Raw genomic sequence first — 13249 nt, 5'->3', positions numbered from 1 at the left:
CTTACTGATCTCATACTGTAAATGCATTTGCATTTCCTTGTGAGTCAGGTGTGTAGTGGAGATTCAGGCTCTTGCAGCAGGAGAGAACATATACATGAAATCTGGTCGGGGATCCTTTTTGGGGCCAGAGCAGATGTATCCAGTGCTGTAACCTATGAAAGATGCACACTTCTCTGGGGCAGGGCCATTGTAAATGGTACAGAGTTTTGATGTCTGATTACTGGGGTCCAACACTGGTATTCATTTCTGGTACAACAGATTCTTCTGAAACGAGACTGGGCTTCTCGGTTTGCTGTCAAGCATTTGATCCTGGTTATTTTTTTTTTCTTTGTCCTGCTCTTTAGTAATCTTATTTCTGGTCTATTACTCTAGATAAAATGGGTCTTACTGTAAAAGAAAAATGGATAGAACAAGCAATGTTTGTATTCTTAGAATCGTGAAGAGGTAATACTTTGAAAAGGCTGAGAACACAAAATCTGGATACTGATGGCCTGGGTTTGAATCCTAGCTGCCTTTCTGCTTAGATGGATTATCTTGGCCAAGATGGTTAGCCCTGTGAACTTCATTTTTCTCATCTTTAAATGGAACATAATAACAACCTCCAGGATTGTTGGGAAATTAAAATGTTAATGTGTGTTAAGTACTTAAAAATGTGTAAGTATTTAATTTTTTTAATGTGATAATTTACTGTTTCTTTCAATAGCTTCCCAAGGACAAGAATAATGTCTACTTTGCTCATCATTGGATGCCCAGAGATAGGCACAATGTCCAGAACATAATAGAAATGTGATTGATTTGTTGTAAGGGAGAATACTTTCAAATGGTTCTTCAAAGTCAGAGAAATAAGGTAGTTGAGTAAACATAGCACTTTGGAGTTAAGCACATGGCCAAGGATATATTGTGCTTCTTTTGGTCCCTGAGGGATGGGCTTAGCATGTACCAACAGCTAGACCAAGACCTTTTTGTTCTGCTTTATTTGGAGAAACAGAGAAACAAAGAAAAGAATAGAAAATGGGGTTGTGGGAAATGTTTGTTATAAGGGGCTGTGTACATGACTCATAAGAGAGTGTGGTTGCTGTTTGTAGGAAGAGTCTAATGATCCATTCAGAAAACCCATTTTGTTACCTTTTCTAGCTTCAAGAGCCTGCTCACTTTCCTTGGCTTATAGCTCCTTTCCTCCATCTGTAAGGCCAATATCATGCTGCCATCTCTTTTGTTTCCTCTTCCAATTTCGTCTTCCACTTAAAAAAATTTTTTTTATATTATTTTTTAAAAAAGATTTTATTTATTTATTTGATATATATAGAGAGAGCACAGCAAGGTGAGCAGCATGTGGAGGCAGAGGGAGAAGCAGTCTCTCCGCTCAGCAGAGAGCCTGATGTGGGGCTGGATCCCAGGACCCTGAGATCATGACCTGAGCTGAAACCAAGAGTTGATTGTTCAACTGACTGCATCACCCAGGCGCCTCTCGTATTCTACTTTTAAGGATCCTTGTGATAACATTGGACCCATTGGGTGTTGTTTTCTCTGCCTAGACTATTCTCTCTCTTCAGCTGCTGGACTGAGGTGTGGCTGTGTCCTTCCTGGCAGCTGGCCCAAGCTGTCAGCTTCCATGGTCACTCTGGGCCTGGTCAGACCCAAGTTTGGGCTGCCTGGTGTTGCATCTACAGATATACCTGCCTTTGCTGCCGATGGATTTAAGGTCTTGGGCTTTCCAAGAAGGTGCTTACTTTTCTTAAAATGAAACTGAATAGACATTTTTGTCTATTTAGGACAGAAGTTGGGGCTTTTAAAGATTCTAAGTTATCATTGAGGGATGAGGAAGGTGAAAGCAGAGGAAAGAAGACAGAAATAGAAAGCTCCCAAGAGGCCTTCATAGCGGGTTTGGTAGAGGAGGTGATGTATTTGGGGATTTTATTAGAATAAAATTAAATAAGCTGTTTGGTGATGACTCAGGATACTTTTGGTTAAAAACAATGTCTGTGAACTGATAGAGTTTCTGTGTCCCAGCATGACATTGTCAAGAGAAATCAATAGTATCTATTTTCCATTGTATTTGGCAAGTATGAGGATTGATTATCACAGCATGAAAGATGAAATACCTTTGAAGTGGGGAGTGAGGGAAATAGTCCCCGAGACTTTCTCTAGCACTCGATAGCATGGCAAATGCATTTTAGGCTTTTTTTCTTTGGAAGGTTAGCCCAGCAGCAGGAGTCCCAAGGCCTGATGAGGCTGAGGGCTCTTTTGACTTGGACACTGCTGATGTCATCCAGGTTTCTGCTTGTCTTGATTAGACTGAGAATAGCCAAGCTCTGCTCATTGAGACAGATAGTGATTTTGGCCAGGAAGTTCAGTCATCAGCAGTAATTACAATTGCTTTCTCAAATTTATTAGATCAGGAAATCTAATACACTTTCCATGAGTCCTCTCCCCACTTTTTGTTGGTATGTAGAATAATCTCACCAAGTTATTTCTGAGAAAATTGTTCCTAAAACAGAACTTAGTTATGAAATGCAAACTTTGACTTTCCTTTTTGCTGATATTGATGAAAAACCACCTTCTAAGCTATATGGACCTGGGCAATTGATCCAAGCTACTTAAGTAAGCACTTTACCTCCTTTTATACATTTGTAAAATGAGAAAACCAATGGCACCTAGGTCTTGAGTTTTTGTAAGTCTTAACCAAAATAATTTACTTAACACTTAGAAGATAAAAACACATGGTAGATGCTTAATCCATGTCAGCTATCATTACTATTATTAATAAGAACATGTAAAAGCACCTGAGATATTTATTGTAGTGAACAGAAATGGGTCCTTCTTAAGGTTTGTTCTGTGGTGGTACAGAAATGAACAGAGGGTTTGGAGAATAACTGAGTACAGCAAGTTGAATCCCGTATGTGTTGAAGATAAAAAGAAACAAGCTTGTTTAATTATAAAGCATTGCATATTTATTGTAGAGAACATACAATTATACAAAAAGAAAAAACTTACCCAAACTCTACAACCCAGAAATAACCATTATTAACATTCTGACATTTTTTTCTTCCAGACTTTTTTTTCCCTTGCATCTATAAATACATGTATTTTTAACATTTTGGGGATTATGTGCTATACAGTGTTATTTAAATTTTTATCTTTTATTTTCTTTATAATGTTTTTTATATACAATACATGAAAATGATCTAATAGACGGGTATTTAATTTATAAGGCATAATAATATGAACACCTGTGAATATCCTTTAACTCTTAGTCCTCCTCTTTAGCCCCTGAGGTAACCACTATCCCAAATTTTGTTTTTCATTTCCTTGCTTTTAAAATAAGAATGATTTTATTAATTATGTCATAATAATATATTGTTCGTTTTTGAGTTTTATAAAAACAGCATTATGCTGTCTGTAATCTTCTTAGAATTGCTTTATTAAAAAAGATCAACATTATATTTCCATAAATGGATATAGTTTGAGCCCTATTGTTTCATCAGACAACATGTCATTTTGTATAGTATTCTATTATGGGCTTATACACACTCTACAGAAATCCATTCTTCTATTGATGGATATGTAGGTTGTTTCTAGTTTTTGCTAAGATAGAGTTACAGAGGACTTTTCTGTATATATTACACAGGGTGGTGTCAGTTATCACCTGGGAAATGGTTAGAAATGCAATTTATTTATTTAAAAAATTATTATTAACATATAATGTATTATTTGTTTCAGGGGTACAGGTCTGTGGTTCATCAATCTTACACAACACACAGTGCTCATCACAACACATACCCTCCCCAATGTCCATCACCCAGCCACCCCCATCCCTCCCACCCTCCTCCCCTCCAGCAGCCCTCAGTTTGTTTCCTAAGATTAAGAGTCTCTTATGGTTTGTCTCCCTCTCTTCTTTCCTCTTGTTTCATTTTTTTCCCTCTCTTCCCCTATGATTCTCTGCCTTGTTTCTCAAATTTCACATATCAGTGAGAGCATATGATAATTGTCTTTCTCTTATTGACTATTTCGTTTAACATAATACCCTCTAGTTCCATCCATGTTATTGCAAATATCAAGATTTCATTTTTTGATGGCTGCATAATATTTCAGTGTATATATATATATACCACATTTTCTTTATCCATTAATCTGACAATGGACATCTAGGCTCTTTCCATAGTTTGGCTATTGTGGACATTGCTGCTATAAACATTGGGGTGCAGGTGCCCCTTCAGATTACTACATTTGTATCTTTGGGTAAATACCTGGTAGTGCACTTGCTGGGTCATAGGATAGCTCTATTTTCAACTTTTTGAGGAACCTCCATACTGGTTTCCAGAGTGGCTGCAACAGCTTGCATTCCCACCAACAGTGTAAGAGGGTTCCCCTTTCTTTGCATCCTCGCCAACATCTGTCGTTTCCTGACTTGTTAATTTTAGCCATTCTGACTGGTGTGAGGTGGTATCTCATTGTGGTTTTGATTTGTATTTCCCTGATGCTGAGTGATATTGAACACTATTTCATGTGTCTGTTGGCCATTTGTATGTCTTCTTTGCAGAAATGTCTATTCATGTCTTCTGCCCGTTTCTTGATTGGATTATTTGTTCCTTGGGTGAAATGCAAATTCTTGAACCTCATTCCAGACCTCCTGAATCAGAAACTCTGGGATGGGCCCCAGAAATCTGTTTTAACCAGCCCTTCAAGTATTCTGATGCTTGCAGTTTGAGAACCACTGCTGTAGGGAATTTATTTAAGAGCGGGCTTACCGAGTCAAAGGGTATATGAATGCTCTGTTTTATAAGACTATGGTTGTTCAATACTCTAGCCACATGTAGATACTGAGCACTTGAAATGCAGCTACCATGAATGAGGAACTAAAATATTCAATTTAATTTTAATGTAAGCACTGAAAATCGATGCAGTTCTTGGATAACTTTTTAATATGATTGGAGCAATTTTGGTCTGTCAATCTCCTTTTTCAACTATTAACTTTATGAAATATAAATAGAGATCAAGTATTTCCAAGTTTAGCTCTGGAATGAAATGTGCTGTGTGTACAATACATAATGGATTCTGAAGACTTATTTCAGGGAAGGAAAAATACTTTTCCTCTACCTCTTAGGGTGTATGATTTGAGACCTGTGAATTAAATTCACAAAATACATATTAAAAAGAGAAAAGACATACAGATTTTTTTTGATGTTAATATTTTTTTACATGCATGGGCATTTCATAAGAAAGAAGCAAAAGCCCAAAGTGATGGTTAGACCCAGGGGCTTGTATAACTTTGTAACAGAGGGGGATAAATTATGGTGAAATGACTAGACCAAGGCAAAAGGAGTTTGAGCTGTGAGGGGTGGTAAATTGCGGGAAGATGACTAGAAAATACATCCTAGAGAAGGGCTGTTGAGTCATATTTGTTAAGCAGTCTTGAATAGTCTCCTGAGATAAGAATGGCTTTCCTTTTTGTGGTGCAGGACATGGGGAGGTAGGCTCCTTTACAAACAGAAATTTATGTAACCTTTACACAGGGAAATTTATGCCCTACTTTTAAGCAGAAAAGGGGAGGGAAGAGAGCTCTCTCTTAGTCTACTGACTTGTGACTTGTCTTTAGCTCAAGAATAACTCTTATGCCCAAATGGCATGTTTTAGAGTGGTATATATATTCTTTAAAGATTTAAAATTTTTTAAGAAGTCATCTCGTAGACCCAGTGTGAGGCTCAAACTCATAAACCCAAAGTCAAGAGTTTCATGCTTCACCGACTAAGCCAGCCAGGTGCCCCTAGAGTGGTATATTCTGATCTCCTTCATTATGAAAAAAAGAGTATATCTCATTAATAATTCTTTTTTTATTATGTTAGTCACCATACAGTAATAATTCTTTTTATATTGATTCCATGTTGAAATGATAATATTTTGGATACAGTGAGTAAAATAAAATGTTATTAAAATTAATTTCATTTATTTCTTTTTACCTTTTTTCCTTTTATTTATTTATTTTTTCTTTAAGTAGGCTCTGGGTGCCTGGGTGGCTCAGCTGGGTAAGCATCTGCCTTCGGCTCAGGTCATGATCCCAGGGTTCTGGGAGTGAGCTGCATATCCGACTTCCTGCTCAGCAGGGAGTCTGCTTCTCCCTCTCCCTCTGCTGCTTCCCTTGCTTGTGCTCTGTCTCTGGCTTTCTCTCTCAAATAAATGAATAGAATCTTTTAAAAAATTAAATAAAAGTAGGCTCCATGCCCAACATGGGGCTTGAATTTAGAACCTTGAGATCAAGAGTTACATGCTCTACTGTCTGAGCCAGCCAGGCCCCTCTGTTTCTTTTTACCCTTTAAACATGACTACTAGAAAATTTAATACTGTCGTATAAGATAATGCCAAAATATTTTTCAAAACGGTCACATCCATCTACTCTTCCACTATCAGTGTATGAGAGCTCTCACACGTCTATACTTCTCTCCTAGCACCGAAAGTTGTTAAATTTCATACTTTTTGCTAATCCAGTAGGTATAAAATGCTTTATATAAAATGGTTTTAATCTGCATTTCTTTAGTTAGTAGAGTATTTTCGATATGTCCAGTCATATGTCCAATTGTGTTTTCTCTTTTGTGAAATTCCGATTTGTGCATTTTTTATTGGATTTCTGTTTTTTTGTTGATTTGAAGAAATTAAAAAACATATTCTGAATACTAATTGTTGCCTCATGATATGTGTTGAAAATACCCTTTTCTAGTTTGTAGCTTGCCTTTTTACTTTTTAATGTTTCTTTTGATGAAAAGAAGCTCTTAATTTTAATGTAGCCAAATCTATTACTCTTTTCTTTGTTACTGCTTTTTATGTCTTGTTTGAGAAAGGTTTTATATCTCAAGATCAGAAAGATATATTCCTGACTTTTTTTTCAAATAGTTTTGAAGTTTGACCTTTCAGATGCAAGTCCTTAATCTTTGTGGAATTGATGGATTCCAGAGGTAGAAATCCTGTTTCTCACCCCAGCCCCCACCCAGCCTCCCTGCCATGATTAAGCAACTGTTTTACTCTAATTTAGACAAAAGAAATCTATTTCTCATGACCTACAATGTCATCTTTGTAACATACTCAGGATTCCACATATGCACAGATCTGTTTGTAGGGTGTCTGTTTTATTTTATTGGTTATGTTTCTATGCTGATGCCAAACTGGTCTTAATAACTAAAGTTTTGTAGTAAATCTTGGTATCTGCTAGGTCAGTTATCCCCCACCTTATTGTCTTCAGGAATGTCTTGGTTATTCTTGAATCTTTTTGTTTTTCTATGTAAATTTTAGCATTGGTGGGACCCCTCGGTGGCTTAGTCAGTGGAGCATCTGACTATTGATTTCCATGCAGGTCATCATTTCAGGGTCCTGAGATCAAGTTCTGCCTAAGATTCTTTGCTGGGCATGGAGCCTGCTTAAGATTTTCTCCCTCCCTTTCCCTCTGCCCCTCCCCCACACCCGGCTCATGTGCACATGCGTGCAGCTGCTTGCATGCTTTCTCTCTCTCTCTCTCTCAATCAATCAACCAATCAATAGATAGATTGTAAATACATAGAGAATTTTGTCAAATGCTTTTTCTGAACCTGCTGAGATGATTTATCCCTTTTTTTTAATTTTTAAAATTGTCTTTAATTAAGTATTGAGTAGATACAACAGAATCTATACTGTATATATAAGGTGCAAAGACTAACCATACAGGGAACACTCACGTGCTTAACCATCCAGTGTAAGAAGGATATTACCATTACCTTTTAAAAAAATTTTTTTTATTATGTTATGTTAGTCACCATACAGTACATCATTAGTTTTTGATGTAGTGTTCCATGATTCGTTGTGTGCGTATAACACCCAGTCTATGGCCATACCACCCTGAATGCACCCGATCTCGTCTGAAATGATTTATTTCTAATTTAATCTGTTAATATGATTAAGTAGAAGTAGCAGAAAGAGAAATTAAGGAAATAATCCCATTTAAAATTCTATGAGAAATAATAAAATACCTAGGAATAAACTTAACCAAGGAGATGAAAGACCTGTACACTGAAAACACAGATAAAAGAAGTTGAAGATGGCACAAACAAATGGAAGGATATTTCATGCTCATGGACTGAAGAACAAATATTGTTAAAGTGTCTGTACTACCCAAAGCAATCTACAGATTTAATGCAATTCCTGACAAAATAGCAATCACATTTTTCACAGAACTAGAACAAATAACCCTAAAATTTTTATGGAACCACAGAAGACCCCATATAGCCAAAGCACTCTTGGAAAAGAACAAAACTGAAGGTATCACAATCCCATACTTCAAGATATCCTACAAAGCTGTAGTAATCAAAACAGTATGGTACTGGTGCAAAAATAGACCCAGAGATCAATGGGACAGATTAGAGTTCAGAAATAGACCCATGAGTATGTGGTCTGTTAACCTAGGACAAAGGAGGCAAGAATATCCCATGGGAAAAACGGTCTCTTCAACAAACAGTGTTGGGAGAAATGGACAGCAGAATGTGGCTTTCTCACACCATACTCAAGAATAAACTCAAAATGGGTTAAAGACCTAAATGTGAGATCTGAACCCATAAAATTCCTAAAAGAAAACAGGCAGTTATTTCTTTGACATCTGCCATAGAAACATTTTTCTATCACAGAACACTACAGGAAAAACTAATGATGTCCTGGATGGTGACTAACAACATAAAATATTTCTCTAGATATGACTCCTTTGGCAAGGGAACCAAAAGCAAAATTAAACTATTGAGACTACATCAAAATAAAAAGCTCTTGCACAGCAGAGGAAACCATCCGCAAACTAAAAACCAGCTTACTGAATGGGAGAAGATATTTGCAAAAGGTATATTTGATATGGGTTGATATTAAAAATGTGTGAGGAACTTAAGTCAACAGCAAAAAACCAAATAATTCAATTAAAAAATAGGCAGGATAGTCATTTTCCCAAAGAAGACATCCAGATGGCCAATAGACACATGAAAAGATGCCTCACATTACTAATCATCATGGAAATGCAAATCAAAACTGCAACGTGATATCACCTCACACCTGTCGGAATGGCAAAATCAGAAACACAAGAAACACATGTTGGTGAGGATGTGGAGAAAAAGGAACATTCGTGCACTCTTGGTGGGAATGCCAACGTGTGCAGCCACTCTGGTAAACAGTGTGGACACTCGTTGAAAATTAAAAATACAAATACCATATGTAGTTCCAGTATACCATATGGAATTGCCAGTAATTTCACTACTGGGTGTTTACCCGAAGGAAATAAAAGTGCTAACCCAAAATGACATACACACCCCTAAGTTTGTTTTAGCGTTATTTAGCCAAGGTATGGAAGCAACCCAAGTGTCCATTCATAGATGAATGGGTTTGGGATATTACTCAGCCGTAAAGGAGAATGAAAGCTTACCCTTTGCAACAACATGGATGGAGCTAGAGAGTATCATGCTAAGTGAAATAAGTCCTAGAAAGACAAATACCACATGATTTTGCTTGTATGCGGAATTTAAGAAACAAACAAAAAGACAAAAAACCCAGCTTCTTAACTATAGAAAACAAACTGTTGGTTGCCAGAGGGGAGGTGGGTGGGGAATGGATGAAATAACTGGAGGGGATTATGAATACACTTATCATGATGAGCACTGGGTAATATACAGAATTGTTGGATGAATGGGGTAACTGGGTGATGGACATGGGGGAGGGTATGTGTTGTAATGAGTACTGAGTATTATATAAGACTGATGACTCACAGACCTGTACCCCTGAAACAAATAATACATTATATATTAATTGAATTTATATAAAAAAGAAAAAAAATTGTTGGATGGTTTTATTGTATGCCTGAAATTAATATAACATTGTATGTTAATTATCCTGGAATAAAAAAAATCTCATAAAAACCAATTCTATTTTTAGATCTTCTAGGAGTTAATACACTCTTGCATTCCTGGCCTATGTCCAACTTAGGTTTGATGTTTTATCTCTTTAAATTCTAGATTTCATTTGCTAACATTTTGTTTGGCATTTTCTTTTACCTATGTTCATGAAGGTGATTGGCTTATAATTTTTCTTTCTTGTACCATTCTTACCTGGTTTTGATATTATAACTATGCCTGCCAATTTAAATTGAGGACTGTTTTCTTTTTTTCTATGATCTGAAAGAGTTTGCAATATCATAATGATCTATATCCTGGAGATTTGATAGGACTTTCCTGTAAATGACCTGGTTTGGGTTTTTTTTTTGTGGGAAAACTTAATTACTGATTTAAAAGCTTTAATATCTATGGAAATATTCAGGGTTTAAATTTCTTGTTGATTCAGTATTAGTAGTTTTTGTATTTATGTGTTGTCTGCTTCCTCTAAAATTGGAAACATATTATCATAAAGTTATTCACAATATTACCTCTTTAATCTCTGCTACACCTGCAGTTAGGTTCACTTTCTCGTTACTAACACTGAACTTCAATTTTATTTTAGATTAGTTTTTCCAGAGCTTTGTTACCAGTCTTTACAAAGAAATCATTTTTGGTTTTGTTTATGATGTCTCTTATATCTTTTCTTTTCTTTTTTAAGATTTATTTATTTGAAAGAGAAGGAGAGAGAGTGCAGGGGGAGGCGTGTGGGGGAGGGAGAGAGAATCCCAAGCAGACTACCCTCTGGGCGCAGAGCCTGGATGCTGGGCTTGATCCCATGAGCTTGAGATCATGACCTGAGCTGAAATAAAGAGTCAGACACTTAACTGACTGAGCCACCCAGGTGCCCCTTTCTTTTTTCAGTTCACAAATTTCTGACCTTCTTTTTACTTCCATGTTTTATTGATTATGAGATATACAGTTTTTCTTATTTTAGTGTAACTGGAACGTAGCTTTTACTTGTTGGACAGGCAGCCATTAGAGCATACTTCCCATTCCTCTGCCCGTGCATCAACACTTGTAGGACTGAACAGTACCCCTAAGGCAACAGTGGCAGCCTCTCTTAGAAATGCTGTACTGCACATATGCTTGATACCACGGAAAACAATACCACGTGGGAACATCACAGACCTTGACAACAGGGAGTTAGAAAATAACTCAGTGGGGGGCACCTGGGTGGCACAGCAGTTAAGTGTCTGCCTTCGGCTCAGGGCGTGATTCCAGTGTTATGGGATCGAGCCCCACATCAGGCTCCTCCGCTATGAGCCTGCTTCTTCCTCTCCCACTCCCCCTGCTTGTGTTCCCTCTTTCGCTGGCTGTCTCTATCTCTGTCGAATAAATAAATAAAATCTTAAAAAAAAAATAAATAACTCAGTGATACATGGAAAAACTGTGTCGAAGTAAGTCTAAGGATACTTCTTTTCTTTCTAACTGGAATGTGAAACAACAAGGCAGACATCAGTAGCACCTTAAATTAAGTGAAATCTATTATGTCCTTCATTCTATTTGGATTCATTTTGCTGTCTTTTCTACTTTTTTATGTTAAATGCTTAGCTTATACATTTTTAGCCTTTTTATTTTCTAATAGAAACATTGAAAGTTATTGTTAAAGAAGAAGCTGTGAGGAGTGTCACACACACACACACACACACACACACACACACATACACACACACTGATAGGAGACACATGTCTGCTGGGTTAGACACCCGGTTTACTACTCACAGTAAAAGCAGTTCAGCAGTTCTCTGGAGTATCTTCATGGTGCTGGATCCTCAAGTCCAGATCCCCACGGAGTGAAATGGTGAGGGTCTGGTCATACATGTCCACACTACCCCTGAGGGCTGGGGTGAGAAACAATAGAAAAAAGACAAAAAGACCATGGTTCCCCCTCCTCTCTCTGACTGGTAGAATTCCCCTTTCCCACTCCTCAGACCAGAAAGAGAGGGCTGCACTTGGAGCTTTCTCTCTCCTCAACCGGCTTTGAGCTGCCGTCAGGCCAGGTGCTGTTGGAAAGGAGAAAAATGGGAAACTCACTACCATTCAGTCCTGACGGTTTTGACCTCCTCCCCCAGTGTTCCTGTTAGCTGTCAGCTACTTTTTGGATTTCTCAAACAGCTGCACCGTGTGTTCCTACCTGGCCCATCGTTCATTGTGGTGAGAGACACCGAGTCAGGTGTGTTTTTTCCATCTTGCCTAGAACCTTCACCCCACTCTAATTCTGGAAGGATGGGTTTGTTGGGAGCATAGCTCTAAGCTGACAGTTACTTTTCTCTCTCCTCTAACTACTCATCGTTGTTATTAAGAAATTTGCTCTCAGACTGCCATTACTTTGAAAGTAATTTATCAGTTCTCTGGCTACTTTTCAGTGTCTTGTCCTGTCGTCTTCTTTTTCACCACAGTGTATTTAGTGTGGATTTCTTCTCTATTCCTTTTCTTCAGACGCACGTAAACATAGGTGACTGTATTGATGATGTTTTGCTTTGTTCTATTTTTAAATTTCCTGATGCTTTGACATCTTGGGGCTGATACTGACCCTAGAGGGGGCTCAGCCAATTCCTAGAGATAGTAGATGACGCCCCTGGAGCGTACCTTTCGTGAGCGGACCAAGCCAGAGCCCACACCCTTTACCACCTCATACTCAGGGCTAATATGCCCCTGCCTTCCTCCCCCAGGGTCGGGTACCATGGAGAATCAGCACCTGCACTTGAGAGCCCAGTGAAATTATTCAAAGGGGCCAGTCCTAAGCCTGCTTACCCTGCCTTGCACATTTCTTCCCATGGTAACTACAAGAAAGTCTCTTGTCCATGTTTTCCCCTTGCTCCCTCTGCTTCCTCACCAACCCTGGTCCCCAGCGGTGTGTTCTGCCTCCTGTTTTTAGGGATCTGGGAGAATAACAACTTCTTCCTTCCTGACAGTCATTTCCGTACCTGCGTTTCTTACCGTCCCTGCTTAAAACAAATCCCAGGCATATTTTAGAACACTTAGATCTCCTTCGTTTATCCTGCATAGCTCTTATCTTCTCATCCATATTTTCATAGGCTCATCTCTCTCTGCTGCAGTCTGGATAAATTCTTCACCTCTGTTTTCCTGTTTACCAATTCCCTTTTTGTTTTTTACCAGTTGCGTTTGTTTGTTTTTTCAAATGTGCCTGTTAGTTTTTAATAGTGTCTTGTATCCTATTTATATTTTGGATTCATTCATTTGTTTTTTTTTTATTTAAATATTTTCTATATATCTATTCTTATTCTGACCATTCCAATATTTACAGGCTTTAATGGTCTAAATCTATTATTTGTATCTCTTGGCTCTCACACATGGTGGCTTAA

The sequence above is a fragment of the Ursus maritimus genome, unplaced genomic scaffold, assembly GCF_017311325.1.
Source record: "Ursus maritimus isolate PB19 unplaced genomic scaffold, ASM1731132v1 scaffold_5, whole genome shotgun sequence".
Lineage (NCBI taxonomy): Eukaryota > Metazoa > Chordata > Mammalia > Carnivora > Ursidae > Ursus > Ursus maritimus.
Note: the sequence above shows the minus strand (reverse complement) of the source record.